The 11,312-nt window shown below is 39.3% G+C and overlaps 1 pseudogene; it reads left to right on the top strand.

The window, feature by feature from the left end:
- The first annotated feature begins 373 nt into the window (after positions 1 to 373).
- On the top strand, positions 374 to 11,135 carry LOC108327292 (TOM1-like protein 6; annotated as a pseudogene).
- Positions 11,136 to 11,312: the final 177 nt, after the last annotated feature.

The raw sequence follows: 11,312 nt of genomic DNA, 5'->3' as shown, positions 1-11,312 counted from the left end.
AAATTAACACAACCACTTCTTATTTGACATTTTCTGAATTAATTTATTTTAAATTTTTTTGGAAATAACCTTCTGTTATTTATTAATACTCTATACTATTTTCATAATTTTATTTAAAATTTATTCTTTTAAAAATAACTTTTATGTTAAATTGTTCTTTCACATGAATTTTCTCCTTTATTTCTTCTCAGTATTTTTCCGTCTATTCTTCTTCTTGCTTTGAATCCAAGAAAAAGAGAAACCTAAAGAAGAAAACTAGGGAGAGTGCGAGATAATAAAGAAGGAATCTGAATATAAGCAGCGTTTTAGTAATATGAAACGATGCATGAGATGGTCGTGTACCTCGTCAAGATTTCTCAGAGCTGCTTATTCTTTCGTAAAATCACAACATTCGCACAATTATGGTTCTTGTTCTTGAGGAAAAACAATTCCTTTTACACCTAAATGTTCTTAATACTTCGGTTTAGTGCATCCACTCTTGAAGTTTCGGCAGCAATGGATGCTTTAGAAATTAGTGCTGAGAGCTATCATGAGCAACCTCAGTGGCGCAAAAAGGAAACCCAGATTGAAATTTGCTTTTCATCATCACGTGCCACGTGGCGCGTGGATTACACATGCTTAGGAGAGCGAATGCGCCTATCAAACCGCACAAAACTCGCGACGATATTTCCGATTGTTGTTTTGATTGTTCTTCTCAAATTGTGTTAGGACTCCGTAGTTTTGCACTCTTCCTAACAATCGTTGCGGTGTTTTGTCGATTAATTTTCCTGGAATGTTGTCCTCTCTTTTGGTTTCTGAGTTTTGGGTCGTTTAATCCAGAGTTGATTTTGGTGTTCCTTGAAGAAGTTTCAGAAAAGAGAGGGGGGAAGAAATATGATGAATTCTTATTCTTCTTCTTCAGCTACTGTCGCAGTGGAGAAGGCGACCAGCGATCTTCTTGTGAGCCCTGATTGGACCATGAACATCGAAATTTGTGATTCCATCGATTCTAATCATTGGTAATCTTCAACTACAAGAAAATGGAGGAAGATAGATAACATATCAATTTAGACATTATGTTTTATTTTATTTTATTTTGGAGGCGTTGACTTTGACCAACTACCACATGTTTATGCATTTTTAATACGATGTTCAATTTAATGTTTGTAGGTTCTGTCCTCGGATGTTGTCGTTGGTGATTGTAGTTAGTAATTTTTGGTGTGATAAAACTGACAGGAGCAGCATTGTATTATTTGGAAATTAGTGGAAAACAACTTGTTCTTCTTTTCATATTATATTAATTTTTTTGTTTTTTTATTTATTTCAATTCTGTGATTTCTAATTTTCTTATGCATAAATGTTGTTTCCAAAATTGAACAATTATTTTATGTCTAAGCATCCTCTCAGAAAAACCAGGCTCCATCTATGATAATACAAACTATACTTCTTTCTCATTTTCTTTTCACTCCTTTTATAGAGTAATCTCTGGGAAATTGACGCCTTTCTTTTAAGCTTTTACTAAATCTTCGATGAATACCACGTGCTTAATTTCTCAGGCAGCCAAAAGATGTTGTAAAAGCTGTAAAGAGGAGATTACAACATAGGAGCTCTAGAGTTCAATTACTAGCTCTCACGGTACTTTGTTGGCACTGGCTTTTGGTCTTATTTTTGGGTATTTGGCTCTAGTTGTTTGTGGATGTGTGCTCCTGGATTGCTTAACTTTCAAATTCATTTGTTTCGAGCTTGATTTGTGGTTTCTGGTTGTCTACCCCTGGAGACAATGGTAAAGAAGTGTGGTGATTTTGTGCATTTTCAAATTGTTGAGAGGAACATACTGGAGGAGATGACAAAATCATAAGGAAGAAGGTATGGTGGTTGTGAGAAATAGAGAAGATTGGGAGAAAATATTCTTTGTGTGTTTAGCATACATATAGGGTAATTTATTTATATTGTAAGATATGGGCCAATGTCCTTAATATAGAATAGGCTGAGCCCAAATAACAGAAACACACATCTTAACATCTAACACTTTCCCTCAAGCTAGAGCATATAAATCATATGTTTCAAGCTTGTTACAAAGATAATCAATTCTAGGTCCTTGTAAGGACTTAGTGAATATGTCTGCCAACTGGTTACTTGAGTTAACGAACTCAGTCTTGATATCTCCGGATATTATTTTTTCTCGAATGAAGTGACAATCAACTTCAATGTGCTTGGTTCTCTCATGGAAGACACGGTTAGATCTAATATGGAGAGCAACTTGATTATCACATATAAGTATCATGTGAGTGACATCTCCAAATTTCAATTCACTAAGCAATTGTTTAAGCCACACAAGCTCGCAAGTACCTGATGCCATAACTCTATATTCTGCTTCTACACTGGACCTTGCCACAACACTTTGCTTCTTACTTTTCCAAGATATCAGGTTGCCACCAATAGAGACACAATATCCAGAAGTAGACCTCCTATCAGAAGGGGAACCAGCCCAATCAGCATCTGAATAGCAAACGATTTTTGTATCGTTGTTAGGGCCATATAACCTTTTCCAGGTGATCCTTTAATATACTTCAGTATGCGAACAACTGCATCCCAATGGTCTTCACATGGGGAGTTTAGAAATTGACTCACCACACTAACTGCGAAGGAAATGTCAGAACGTGTAACAGTAAGATAGTTTAATTTATCATCTAATCTTTTGTACCGTTCAGGATCTGAGAAAGGCTCCCCCTGATTTGGTAGGAGTTTGATGTTAGGGTCCATAGGTGTCTCAATGGATTTACAGTTCATTAACCCTGTTTCCTCCAAGATGTCTAATGCATACTTTCTCTGAGATATGACAATACCATCATTGGATTGTGCTACTTCAATACCCAAAAAGTACCGGATTTTGCCAAGATCTTTGGTTTGAAAATGATGACAAAGGTGTTGTTTCATCTGAGAGATGCCAAGATAGTCGCTTCCTGTGAGAACAATATCATCGACATACACTATTAAGTAGATACATCCAGCACTTGAGTGGCGATAGAACACTGAATGATCTGTTTCACTGCGAGACATACCAAATTGTTGAACAACACAGCTGAATTTACCAAACCAAGCCCGAGGAGATTGTTTTAGGTCATATAAGGATTTGCGAAGACGACATACCAATCCAGATGACTCCCCCTGAGCAACAAAGCCAGGTAATTGCTCCATATAAATTTCTTCATACAAATCACTATTTAGGAAAGCATTTTTGACATCAAATTGGTAAAGAGGCCATTGTCGAAGAGCGGTCATGGTAATGAATAGGCGAACAGAGGTCATTGTTGCCACTAGAGAAAAAGTATCCCCATAATCCAAACCAAAACTCTGTGTGTAGCCAGCCTTTGGCAAGCAGTCGAGCTTTCAGACGATCAATTGTGCCATCAGGGCCAACCTTGATAGCATACACCTACCTGCAACCAACAACAGACTTTCCAGATGGTAATTGGACAAGCTCCCAAGTTCCACTTTTCTGTAAAGCACTTAATTCATCCAGCATAGCTTGACGCCAGCCAGGATGAGTTAAGGCATCACCCATAGATTTAGGAATTGACACAGAAGAAATGGATGAGAGACAAGTGTAAAAAGATGGAGATAATCTATGGTAACTAAGAACAGTATAATGGGGGGAAGGGTTACGGGTAGAGCGTATACCTTTACGGAGGGAAATAGGCAAGTCAGACTCATTTGCTGGAGCCGGAGGAGACACACGAGGCGGCACTGGAAGTGAGTCATGAGGGAGACAATTGCGGTGACTATAAACCTGAAGGGGTGGTGGTGAAGGACGATCCTGTGGTGAATGGGAGTCTAAAGAAGGAGGAGACAAAATGGGTGGAGCATCACCAGGAGGATCACAAATAAGAGGAATATCAACAGTAACAGGGAGAGGTACAAAACTAGAAGATATATGTGAAAAGTAAAAAGAAGATTCATCAAAAGTGACATCAGCAGAGATAAAATGACGATTGAGGGAAGGGAGAAAACACTTATAGCCCTTTTGTGACCGTGGAAATCCTAAGAAGACACATTTGTGAGACCTAGGAGATAACTTATCAAGACCAGGACTAAAATCATGAACAAAACATGTAGACCCAAAAACTCTAAGAGGTAATGGATGTAGAGGGTCTTGAGGAAATAAGATAGAATGAGGGATTTTGTTATCTAGGACGGAAGATGGAATGCGATTGATAAGATAACATGTCGTGAGAACAGCATCACCCCAAAAACGTGAGGGTACTTGACCATGAATGAGAAGGGTGAGTTGTTTCAATAAGGTGTCTATTCTTGCGCTCAGCCACCCCATTTTGTTGAAGGGTATAAGCACATGAGGTTTGGTGAAGAATGCCATGAAAAGCCATAAAATGTTTAAATGGTTGAGAAAGGTATTCACGGCCATTATCACTGCGTAAATTTCGAATAGAAACCCCAAACTGTGTTTTTATTTCATTAAAAAAAGATTGGAAAATAGAAAACAACTCAGAACGATTCTTCATTAAAAACAACCAAATACATCTGGAATAGTCATCAATAAAGGTAACAAAATACTGAAAACCTAAAGTGGACTTAACACGACTAGGTCCCCAAATGTTAGAATGAACCAATGAAAAGGGGGACGACGCCTGTTGTGAGACACTACTAGGAAAGGAACTACGAGTATATTTCCCTAACTGACAAGACTCACACGACAAACTTGATAATTTTGACAACCTCGGGACAAGTTGTTGTAGTTTGGCAAGACTATGATGACCTAACTGAGCATGAAGAAGGGATGGTGATTCATGATTACGCCAACATGTGGAGAAGGGCGGAGATGATAAAGGCCATGAGACTCCCATCCTGTGCCAATCATGTGTTTCAAACTCCGGTCTTACAACCAAACAGAATCTTTAGTAAATGAAATAACACAATTAAGAGTACGAGTTAGATGACTAATGGACAATAAATTGAAGGGAGACCTAGGGACATAAAGTACATGATCAATGGATATGGATGGAAAAATATTAACAGTACCAACACCATGAGATGAAACTCTAGACCCATCAGCCATTGTTACCGAGGGTAAATTATCTGGACACGACAAGGAAGAAAACAAGGACTTTTTACCAGTGATATGATTGGTGGCGCCTGAGTCAAGGACCCAAGGTCCGAGGGAGTGAGTCAGACCAACAAAAGGTGTACCTGTACGTGTAACAGATGCAAATGTAGTGGAACTAGAGTGCTGACGATCCTCATACCATTTGAGAAATTCGTTAAAGATTGCAGGTTGTTCTACGGTATTAGATGAAGTAGGATGGTCTACAGATGGTGATCGGGGAGGTGGATCAGAATTAACCATTGCTACAGGTCGAGGAGGACGTCCATGAAGCGCATAACATCTATCAATTTTGTGGCCTAACTTGCCACAGTGGTCACATTTTGGACGTCCTTTACTTGGCTTGCGAGACCGACTTCGATCATCACGTTGGGTAGCCATAACAGAGAAATCATCAATACGAGGAGATGTCTCAGTGACGGGTTTGCTTGGTATACGCAAAAGAGCAGAACAAGTAGAAGTAAAGTTGGGTATGACAGGAGAACCCAAAATCTGATCACGGACATGAGAGACATCATCAGAGAGTCGTATAATGCCAACAACATGAAGAACTTTGATCGTTGTTCCAATTCTTCAGCAGGAGTGGAAGCAGGAGGTAATATATCATTAAAATCATGAAGAAGGGCATGGACCAATAATAGTTAACAGGTCCTGACAAACACCATAAAGATGCTGAGTATCATTTGTGTATAACAACTTCACTTGTGCCCATACTTCTGAACATGTTTCATATGATCAAAACATTTGTTTCAGTGAGGAGTGAATGGTGGACTTTATAACAATGCATAACTGAGCATCAATTTTCATCCAGCGGGAAGTGTCATCTATGTTAGGAGTAGTCACATTTTGAGTAAGGTGATCTAAGTACCCCTGACTGAAGTTTGATGTCGGATGCCTATGTTGCATAATTTGTGCCATCTAACTTGTCAATGGACAAGTGTACATTCACATAATTGGTGTATATTGAGGGATCAGAAGATGAGCCACCAACAGAGGTGTTTGTAGGCGAGGAAGACGCCATTGAGAGGGAGAAACCCTAAAAATCCAAAGTGCTCTGATTGATGCAACGACCACAGATCCAAAAAGAGGGCAAGGAGGTGATCACGACGATTCTGATCGACGGCGGAACACTCCAGCGACGCACCGGCACGCGCGACGGGAAGCGGCGGCAGTGGTGACTGTTGCGGCGGCGCGTGAGTGGTCCGTTCGCCGCGATCTTTGTACCACGGTGGTCGCCCGACCGAGACGATTCGATGGTGTGGTCGTCGGTCGATTCTGGAACTCCGGCGACGGCGGCGACGACGGCGGTGGCGGTGGCGACTACAACGACAGTGGTGGTGATGGGTACCGGAGACCGTGGAGTTGGCGGAAACTATTCCTGTGCTCTAGATACCATGTGAGAAATAGAGAAGATTGGGAGAAAATATCCCTTGTGTGTTTAGCATACACATAGGGTAATTTATTTATATTGTAAGATGTGGGCCAATGTCCTTAATACAGAATAGGATGAGCCCAAATAACAGAAACACACATCTTAACATCTAATAGTGGTTTTAGTGGAAAACTTCTTGGATTAGCTTTTGTATTTCATGCTTGCAAGAAATTGTTATTGCATTCTTCATGAAAATGTGTGGTTATAAACAACGTCAGATCGTTATGACTAAACCTCTATCATTGATGTTTAAAGGGAGAATTCCTCTAGAATGTAGAGAGAAGTTTACATCCATTACAGGTGCACTGTTTGTATAATTCATAAGGTGACATTTTCTGAAATAATTTATTAATACTTCTATTTGATTAAGCTATCAAATCTTTTCATTCATCATTCTTCCTTTTCTGTAAAATTGTATCAAATCTTTTCTGTTAAATGTATAATAATTAATCAAGTCTTCTGTTTGATAAGGTGATACACCCTGCTTTTACTTATCAAAAGAATCTTAATATTTAGGTTAAACCCTTTAGTTGTCCCTATTTATGTGAGTTTTTTCCAGTTTGATCCCCTTCTTATTAGAATTTTCAATTGAGTCCTTATAAATGTTAATTTGATATAATTGAGCCCCTACCGTTAAATTTTGTTAACGGGGTTAATTTTTTGCACAGGTGGAAGATTGATGTGTCAAAGTTTTAAGACGTGGCATGGTTTAGGCTTGCGTGGAATTTTGGTAAAATGTAATAATATAATATTAGGATTTCTGAAATGGGATTTAGGGTTCAATTAAATTGAATGGGATTAAAAATCTGAGAAATGGTTGTAGATCAGACGAAGGGATGAAGATTAAGTGGTTGTAGATCTGAGAAGTGGTTGTTGATCAAATCCACTCCAATTGCATTTCAGCAAACTGGGGAAAATTGTTCTTGCTTCTATGCCGCGAAGGGGAGATGGTGCACTACCGCGACGTCGGTTTCGAAATCTCTGGAGGAGGAAGAAGATGGAAGCGGTGACGCGATTCTGAGAAGTGGTTTCTTGCAGGGTTTGTGTCACGATCTATGGAGAAGAAGTTCTTGGTGGTTACGGCGATTCTGGCTTTTCTAGATCTGCAAGTGAAGGTGGCGCGATGTAGGTTGATGCGATTCTGGGTTGTGCGGCGGTGATGGAGGAGAAGACTCGCGATTTCAGGGAGAGTGGCAGTTTGGTTTTTTTTTTGCGTTTTCTGGATTTTGGGAATTACAGGTGAAAGAAGGAGATCGCGCGAGGAGATTCACGGTGGTGCTCTGGATGCTGTTTTGGGTTTTTCTGGGTTGCGTTTTTATTGGGAATATCAGCAAAGTCTAAGTCTATTAGATTCTTTTCAGATATTAATCTCCTTTCTTCTTCTAGCAATAAGATTCTCCAACCGCGTGTTCCTTTCCAGCTCTAAATTTCCCATATCCATGAGGTTCTTTTGGTCATCCTTTGTCCATTTAATGACAGATTTACTTTCATCTTCTTTGCCACCTGTAGCTTCTTCTTCCTCTTCTATGAACCCTAAATCCCATTTCAGAAATTCATATTATTAAAATTTAAAAAGTTGCTAAATTCCACGTATTCAACTCTCAGTATGCCACGTTTTAAAAATTTGACACATCAATCTTCCACCTGTGCAAAAACTTAACCCCGTTATCTAAATTTAACGGCAGGGACTCAATTGATTCAAATTAGCACTTATAAAACTCAATTGGGGATTCTAATTAAAAGGGGATCAAACTGGGAAAAATCCACGTAAATAGGGACAACTAAAAGGTTTAAACCTAATATTTACTAATCAAAATATGGATGGGTTCTATATTAAATTACTACTATTTCCAGCAAACTATTTTTTTTTATTTGATTTGTCTCGTCTGACATGAAACAAATGTAATTATAATTTAGGAAGGTATGCAAGTGAGGGATAAAATCTTAATATTGCTGGACTTATGGCAAGAGGCATTCGGGGGATCAGGTGGTAAACATCCTCAGTACTATCGGGCATGTAAGGAGTTAAAGGTAGCTGTCTACTTGATAAAATTTCTTGATCGGTTTTTATCCAACTCTTTGTTGATAATTTCATGTGCAGAGTGGGATGCTAGATTTTCAAAATAATATTCGTGACTTTTGTCAATACTCTTTAAATGATAGACAATCTGGTTCATCTTATGGGTGAGGTTACAAATTTTAAGAAGACACTTTTACTTCTTATTGTGACATGTACACAAATTTGTTGTTTGTAAGTAAATGTGTCGCATCAAAATAACTCCGAAGTTTTGCTAAAAGTTTCCTAAGTGTTGCAATTCTTTAGTGAGAAATGGGTGAATTTTAACTTTTTAAGGTTCAAAACACTTAATTTTATCATCACCTCCGCGTGGAGAATTGTCCCCTGGCAAAACCCAACCATCATCCCGTTTGTTGCAAATTTACATTTTAAGGATTGAATTGATATCTGTAAGCCATAGCCACATGCGAGTTGTAATTCAATGACCATCAGATTATATCATCGTCATAGTGTGTTGGATTATATGAATGTCAGCAATATGGAGTAGTTTTTCCAAAGCGCACACCGGATGCAGCTGCAATATTTACTCCTCCTTCTACCCATCCAACTTCAAGAAATATGCCAGCTGGATATTGGATGGCAAGCAATTCATCAAAAACACTGGATGAAACTATGGCAACAGAGATAGAAAGTTTAAGGTTAATCTCGGCTTCCTTTTTTCACCCTTGCTTCCTCTGTCCATCCTTTGTGTCAACTTTTGTGTTGCCAAATCTGTATTTTAGCTAACTGGTCTTGAGATATTCAGTATGCCAAGCTTGGACTCCATGCGATATGCTTTAGATCTTTTGAGTGACATGTTGCAGGCTGCAAATCCTAGCGATCGTGCAGTAAGTTATACTGTTTTGCTTGGCATTCTGAAATCTCCTGTCTGCTAAGTGAAAATGACTTAGTGTCTGGTTTTATGCTTTATAGGCTGTAAAAGAAGAAGTAATTATTGATCTTGTCGATCGCTGTCGCACAAACCAGAAAAAGTTGATGCAGATGCTAACAACAACTGGGTTAGTTCCACACGGCTTTTCCTTCTGGCACATACTCTCTTGTACTTGTTTGTTACTTTGTGAAGTCTGTCCACATATATGTGGAACAATCTTTTGTTATCATCTTGGCTTTCTCGTAGAGACGAGGAGCTTCTTGGACAAGGCCTGGAATTAAATGATATTACTCAAAGTTTGCTTGCAAGGCATGATGCAATTGCTTCTGGTACTCCGTTCCCAATTCAAGGGGCAAGTTCCAATACTGTGCCAAATGAAGCTCAATGTAGTTTAGATCAATCCAATATTTGTAGCTCCAGCCCTGGAAAGTCTTCTTCATCACCTAAAGCTACCTATCCAGGCATAGTGTTTTCTGATACTAGGAGCCAGAGTGATGATGAGGAAGATGAATTTGCACAGCTACTTCGGAGGTCAGTTAGAACTGATAACATGTTCCATATTTTGTGGCTCAGTTATTGAAGCACGTTTTTCTTTTCAGTCTTTCACTAGGGGCTTTCTCATGCTTCCCAAACATATCTGGGAAATTTTCCGTACAACAGTTACGTTGTCCCTTGGGCTCAGAATCAATCTCAGTCAGAATTTCAAACCCTGCCTCAAGATCAAACGTATCAATGCCAATCTCAAACCCCATCCCCACCCTCCTCTCCACATACACATTATGAAGCCCAACAACACCATCATCAACCCGCCCAACAGGAGCAATTGCAACCACAAACCCTGCCACAACCCCAACATGTATTTCAACAACCTCAATATCATCATCAATATAGCCCTCATCAACAACATTTGCAACCCCCTAGTGAACCGCAACCACTACAGTATCAGCCACAGTACCAAACACCCGAACCCCGTTCACAGTGCCATCCTCAACCCCAGCTACAGTATCAGCCTCAAACCATGCATGGCCATCAACCTCAGCCACAGCAACAATTTCAGAATCAACATCTTCAATACCCTTCAAGATATCCTCCCCCGCCATGGGCAGCTACACCTGGATATGCCAACTATCAAAATCACTCGCCTGCTGCAAATGTGATTTCAACAGAAGCCAATACAACAGTATCTTATTCTTCTGCTCCAGGGGTAATGCCCGTGCTACACAATAATTCATTCCCTGACAGAGTAGGTACCGGTGGAACTCCAGAGAGTGCAACAGGACAAAAGACTTTTGTTCCGTCTTTTACAGGTTATTTGAAGATTTGAATGTTTTCGGAGACACAAATGGAAAGGTTAAGATGACCAGCAGCAGTGGTTCGTCATCCAACTTGTCTGGGACAATGGGACCTGGTATGGTTGGGGGTCGTAAGTGAAAATATGGGACCGGCAGTATTGGTTGCAGCTTATGGAAGTTCTAGATTGATACAAGTGACTCTTCCTATTTTATGTGTAACAGACCATAAGACGACAGACTTTGAACATTATTTGATGTAATATTTTAGTTTTTGGTAGTGGTTCTCGTTCGTTCATCGATTGATCGCTGACCACTATAAAGGTACTTGATATTCATAAACGTGTTCAATGTCCTTAATTGTTGACAACATACGCCCTTGTAAAATATCCCGTGAAGGGAGCTTCTTCCTGCACTGTCACAAATTCATTTCGATTGTCCTTAATTTTACAATTTTGAAGTCAAATAACAAATGACTTTAAAATTGTATAATCCAAAAGTAAAAGAGGTGATATTTAGATTGTACAATTGGGAATTCTTTATTT

This window comes from Vigna angularis, chromosome 2, assembly GCF_016808095.1.
Source record: "Vigna angularis cultivar LongXiaoDou No.4 chromosome 2, ASM1680809v1, whole genome shotgun sequence".
NCBI classification, from domain to species: Eukaryota; Viridiplantae; Streptophyta; class Magnoliopsida; order Fabales; family Fabaceae; genus Vigna; species Vigna angularis.
Note: the sequence above shows the minus strand (reverse complement) of the source record. Positions and strands in the feature narration are given on the sequence as shown.